This window comes from Ursus arctos, unplaced genomic scaffold (genome assembly GCF_023065955.2).
Source record: "Ursus arctos isolate Adak ecotype North America unplaced genomic scaffold, UrsArc2.0 scaffold_13, whole genome shotgun sequence".
Classification (NCBI taxonomy): domain Eukaryota; kingdom Metazoa; phylum Chordata; class Mammalia; order Carnivora; family Ursidae; genus Ursus; species Ursus arctos.
In genome coordinates, this window is record NW_026622797.1 from 50335869 (window position 1) to 50342267 (window position 6399).

The following is a 6399-nucleotide window of genomic DNA, read 5'->3' on the forward strand; positions in this document are numbered from 1 at the left end:
TCTTGATTTTCTACCAAGCTAAAATAATTCTACATTAGAGTGAGGTCAAAGAGCCGCTGTGATGGTCGTGGGAACAGACGATAAAAGGCATTAAATGTACATATGATGTATTCTAAAGTATACTGTTACATTTATTTATTTATTGACCCCCTCCCTATCTGTTGCCTAAAAGAACCCAGGTACAAAGTGTATGACCCTGGCGAGGTAGCTGTCTGCCTACACAAAGCCCCTTGGTTTACCACTTTCATTCAGTAAGTATTTCCAAGCTTCTAGTAAGCTCCGTGCACTTGACTAAGCTCAGTGTACAGAAATAAGGGCAGCCGCTGCCCGACCCCGAGAGCATGTACAAGGCCTCTCTCCCCTTCTGGGGGCAGGAAGGCGGATAACAGCAGGAGAGGTCCCCGCTGACCCGGAGGGGGACGCCTCACCTCTCGTGCGGACAGAGGTTTCCCCGCTCCCGGCAATGCCCCCTCCTCCACAGTTTCAGGCCAGGACACAGCGGAGCAACGCGGTCACTCTGCCTGCCAGCCCCCCTCCTGCCAGGCCCCCCCTCCTGCCAGCCCCCTAGACCGCCCGCTCCGCCAGGCGGGCCAGCATCTCCATGGTAACCGTACACAAACTACCTACCCCGGGCGCCTGGGCCGCCTGCAGAGCCAGGTCGCGGCTGGGCGGGCGAAACGGGACAGGAAATGAGCTGGGACTGGGCGCAGGGAAGGGGGCTTCCGGCCAGACCCAAAGCCTCTGTGATTAGCGCTGGTGACAGTAACAGCTGCGGAGGTTCAGCTCACCCTTTAGCTTTCCCTAAGCAGCCGCAGCCGCGAAGGAGCCGCGGGGCGGAGTGGGGCGGGGCCGGGAGAGGAGAGTCTGGGAGGTTTCCCGGCGCCGCCCGGCCACTGGGCCTGCGCGGGTTCCCCCCCCCCCCCCCGCCCCCCCGAGCGCATGCGTAGGGACGCTGAGGCCACGGGCGGCCCGAGAGCAGATTGAGTGGCGGGAGGATCCTGGGCGAGGGCTGGAGGCAGGGAGTGCGAGGGAACTGCTTAGAAGTCAGGTGTGGGGAGGAGTTCCCTTTTAAATTAGCAGTTTACAGAACCATATTTGTTGAAACTCTACGAGATCTCAGCACCTCTAGTAAATAACAAGCAGGAAGGCAGCTTAGTGCTTAGGGTTAAGAGTCAGGATCTGCTGATTTCAAGTTACAGCTCTGTATAGCCTTGAACTAGTTGGCTTAACCTCTCAGTTTCCTCATTTGTAAAATGGAGAGAATTAGTAGTACCTAGCTAGGTCTTGTGGTTCTGGCGAAGATTGAATGAGAAAATAGATATAAAGCGCTATGCACGTGGCAATGAATGAATGTTAAACAGTTGGCTGTTTTTAAGCCCTTGCACGGGTGCAGCACTTCAGAGTTTACAAAGGGTATTTTATTGTATATTTTCTTTTTAAGTGTCCTTACCACTCTGAGGTAGCAAGCCTGGCATCCCCCATTCACAGGGGACAAAACAGGGGTCTGAAGTGTAGTGAATGACAGTGGTAGATTCAAGTCTAGGCTTCCTATACGCAAACATTTGTTGTACTTACTGCGCCATCACAGTTGATTGGCAAAAAGAACCCCACTTTTATGTTTCTGGTTTAAATTCTGTTTCCTCCTATTAGACCATTCAGCAACACTTTACAGTGTGAAATACAAGTGAGACCATAATCACACTCCATTCGAGTTTGCACCACGTTTTATAAATATGGAGATTTTTCAGCTGAAGTGTTGTTGTCAACATTTAAAAAGACCACACGCCTTGGTGCTAAGTATCTTGTAAAGAATAATTAAATTGAAAATATTTTTGAGCACATATTATGTGTAAGCCATCATGCTAGATGGGAAATAATACTAACCTAAACTAAAGGAATGTAAATATTCTTCAAAGTATCCAAGAGGACATATTACTTGACTGGGTAATTTTAAGGCCTGAAACAAAGTATTTGTGTTCTTCCAGGTTGAAATTTTTTCCAGTTAGTCAACATGTCATCACATCATCAAGTCCCTTTTACTGGCCACTGGACTCCATTATGCAAAGGGAACTTTGCCCATTTAATATAAAAAATATAACTAACATTTTGCATTTGCAGCTTGTGAGATGTTATTGAAATGCAACTTAATTTTTGTCTCTCACAGCTGTTTTAAGATATATTCAGTGTTGGTTGTCTTCCCCTGCCCCTACATGGAAAGTTGGATAGAGTACATATTATTTTCTGCTCATTTTTAGATAATCGTTAGTCCTATAGTAACTAAATGTCAACCACAGCTTCATTCTAAAATTATAATGTTGGATACAGGATATAAACAAATGCATCAAACTTTACTTGAAAATAAGACTTCATCCCCGTCTCCTGTCTCAGGTCTCCAGATGACTTTCCCAGAAGGAATGCAGCTGGCTTAGGCTCAGCACTCCCCCATTCACTAGAGGCCACTTTAGGACCCAACCTGGGTGAAGGTGAGCAGGAAGTGGGGAGAAAAGAAGTTCAGAGATGGAGCACTTCTTCCTGGATTTGAATAGCTTTGGGCTTGCTGTGCCTGGGCTACAGTTAAAGCAGACCATGGGGTCCCTCCTGGATTCTTCAGCATTTCCTATTAATGAAGGCCTCTTCCCAGGGGACTCTTCAGGTGGATGCTGAGCTATTCCACTGCTTGTTTACAACTCCTTCTCTGACCCTAGAAATCCAGAGTTTACTCCAGTCCCTTTAGATGGGTCCCAAGAGGGCGCCATACCTTGTCCAAAAAAAAGCACAGAGATATCTGTCTTTCCCTAGTGACTCTGAGAATGCAGGCCCATCCCAGTGCAGCACTCCCACCCCGCCGTGCCCCTCTCCATGCTGTCACGGGTGGAACTTGAGCTTTCCCAGAGCGAGTTGGACTCCAGTCCTCTGGTCTACCTAACTGCAGTCTCTGGCAGGCTCCTCTGGGAAGCCCTCTCACTGGGTTTGAGATGAAGGGGGTGGCACCCCCACACTCCTCTCCAAAGAGACTTCCTCACCCCTCCTGCCCCTGTATCCTCTGACTCCTCATTTTTAGCCTCAGCCTGGACCCTTTGGTCCAGGGAGTCTATGTATTTCTTTGTAATTTACCCTAAGGTGACTTTGTCTCGCCTTCACTGTGGAACTGATGATTATTCACTTACCATCTCAGCTAAAGCTGCAGTTTAAAAAGCTGTTGTGCAGCCAATTACTAACTATGGTCTTGCACCCAGGGTCTTGGTCTAAAATAGACAAGTAAGCTCACTACTGGAACCGGAAGCTAGCCAACTCAGTTGGCCAGGAAATATCTGCCAGGCAAATTGGAACAATTGAAAAGAGTGACAAAGGCAGAATTATAGGAAGCAATTATTTAAAGCAATAAAGCTGCCCAGCTTACCTCACTGAAAGACACGACACAAGAAAATATTGAGGCTATCATAGCAATGGCCTATTATACTGACCTGGTTATTCCTCCATGCTTACCTGATGGCTATTTAACAGAATTTGACATAATGAAATTTGTAAGTGGAATTATTTTAGAAACAAAATTGCTATTTTTTATATCTTAGAAAGATGAAAGAGGAAAACAAAATATTAATTGTAAGCATCTGACATTTATAAAGTACTTTACAATTTCCAAATTGCTTCCATTTGGAGCATTTCATTTTCATTGTTTTATTTGGAGTTGACAACTAGCCTGAGAGGTGATGAGTTCAGGGATTATTATATGAATCTGAAAGTGGAAAAAATAGAGGTTCGCAGAGGGTAAGTGACCAGCGCAGTCACAGAGCTAGTAAAGTGATGTGAGACCTGGTGTTTCTGATGCCCAAGTCCCAAGTGCCACCGGCCATTGGACATGGGTAAATACAATTTTTCAGCCGAGGCCTCTCACTCACAGCATTGAGAGGTACTTCCTAGGCTGCTGAAACTGTTAAGATATGCCCTTCATTTTCACTTTCCGCTTATCTCAGAGTACATCCTGTGTGGGGCTACAGGGATCAAGAGGAACTTGAGAATCTACGTTCACTTGAAAATGCCTGCTGGACTTTTGGATTTTAAAACGAGAATTACACATTCTAAGATGGAAAAATGCAACAAAATGTTGAACCCATAGATACTTTTATCCACATACTACCAGGGGTTCTTTATAGTTTATATTACAGTGTACATCACACACATCTCATGGTTAATATCTGCTTATCTGGGTTTGTATATTAGATATATTTTTGAAAAGATGCATGTTAAATAATTAACGCTTACAATTCCCTCCATGATGTTTATGACCATAACAGAGATGGACTCACAGAGGAAAAAAAAATTGCTTCTGGCATGGAGTAAAAATCACCAATTTAGAATTCTAACATTCACTTCAAGACTCTTTCTGCCTTTGTCAATATGGAATCTCGGTGCTTTAATTATATTTATCACATAATGTCTGTGAGGAGTTCATTAAATTGATAGCCTATGCAGTCTCTGCATACAAATTTCAAGGTACAAATACATTAAAATGCAACTTGGTGGAAATTTACAATGCAATGAAAATTAACTAACTTCATGGAACTGCATAGATACAAGACTGCAGAGTGGTCCTAAAACTTATCATCTGAAAAAAATTACATGAAAATTCTCCTTTTAATTGGGTTCCGCCTTTACCTGTGCATCTGAAGTATTACTTTGCCTTTAAGCACATTATCCCCACCCCAGCAGCTCCACCGCCCCGGGGCCACGTTCTCAGGAGCAGTCAAGTCAAATTGTTGCTAGGGATGCTAATGAATGAGGGTTCGTTTAATTACCAGTTTATTACAAGGAGTCTCTGACTACTTGGTATTTCATTGGAGGGGAGAGGGTTCTAGTTTTCAGGGACTGAGTCAGTAGCAGTCTTAACTCTGAACTGCCTCAACAACTGCCGAAGTCCCTCTTCTATGTTGGAAGAGACCTACTAAGATAATCAGAAACTGGCTGTTTTTGTTGTTGTCAGCCTCACCTGTGAGACCTTACTAAGTGAGCATATCTGGGAGCTTGGGGCTGCACACGACAGAATACCCCATCAAAAGTATTAACAATAAACCTCAAAGTGGGCTGCTTCAGGGCTGGTCCTGCAACTCAGGGCTGGCATTAAGAAGTGTCAGTCATGGTCACAAGATGGTTGTGGTGGCACGAGCTGCACATTCTCACGTGACGGCGTCTCAAAGCAGGAAGAGAGAGGAGGGGCAGAAACTTCTCCATGCACCCCTCAATACAGGGAGAGGGGTAAATTTCCCGAAAGCCTCATATCTCACTGTTCAGAACTGTGTCACGTGCCCACGTACCAGTCCCTGCCGGAGATGAATGGATTACTCTTACTATGATCGACTTCCGTCCATCATGGCTCATCCCCTGAAGCATGGGGGATGATTCTGTCTTCTCCGCACTCTTTGCTGCTGCAACCTGAACCAAACTGAAGTTCTTTCCAGGATCTGTTGGGTAGATGCTGACGACATCCAGCACGATGGTCTGGGTGAGCTTAACCTAATGAAGAGTGTGTCCTAATAAGAGATTTTGAAGTCTGCTCCTTCTGATTAGAACAAGGGAGCGGAAAGTAACGCCGAGGCTGGGTGCTCTAGTCTGGTGCGAACTCCCGAGGTGAGGCCGTGGTCCCTGGTCTCACTGCTGTTTGATCCTAGCTGCCATTTGAATCACCTGGGGGAGCTTCAAAAGCCATCTCTGCCCAGCGCCCCAGATGTTCTGATTGCGTCGCAGGGGAGGAGAGTGCAGGGGAATGGGTTTCGTGGTTTGTAGAGCTGTGGATGATGGTGTAATGTGCAGCCGCCAGCGTGGAGAACCCCAGGCCTCGTGAAGGCCAGAGCTCCCCTGCCTGCTGGCCTAAGCCAGGACCCAACGGGAAGCGGCAAGTAGGAATCCCTGGATTTCAGAGCAGAAAGAATAGAACTCTGCATGATCCAGAGACAAGAAAATGGATCTCACTGACTCTCGTGCTATCCTTGATTCCCCCCCCCCTTCTGTTCCCATGCCATCTTGGGCACTGTTTATATATACTCTCCAACTGGCCCCTCGGACCCCACTCCATCCCCCCACACACACACTGCTCCGAGGCCACCCTACACTCAACAACCAAAGGAACTGTCACAGACCACATTCCTGGACGTGCCTGTCTCCACTCACGGTGTCTGCCTATAGACCAAATTAAATTCCAGATCCTCTGCCGTCTGTCCTACAGCCTGTACTGCTACCTTATTATAATAACTAGGATTTATCCGAGGGTTCTAACAGACCCTGGGCTAAGTGCTTTGATGACTTAAAATCAGTGACTCTTCCAACACTAAAAGCACAACTATTATCCTCCCTTTACATGCAAGGAAATTGAGGTTTAGGGTCCTCTCTTGCTCAGGTCACACA

At 46.4% G+C, this 6399-nt stretch overlaps 1 protein-coding gene across 1 annotated transcript in view; it reads right to left on the minus strand.

Annotated features, from left to right (window-relative positions):
• ARMC2 (armadillo repeat containing 2) overlaps positions 1-863 on the minus strand; it is a 97894-nt gene extending 97031 nt beyond the window's left edge. Inside the window, exon 1 of the mRNA XM_026511679.4 lies at positions 628-863. The gene's annotated coding sequence lies outside the window, so the exon portion shown is untranslated. The remainder of the gene's footprint in view (positions 1-627) is intronic.
• Positions 864-6399: the final 5536 nt, after the last annotated feature.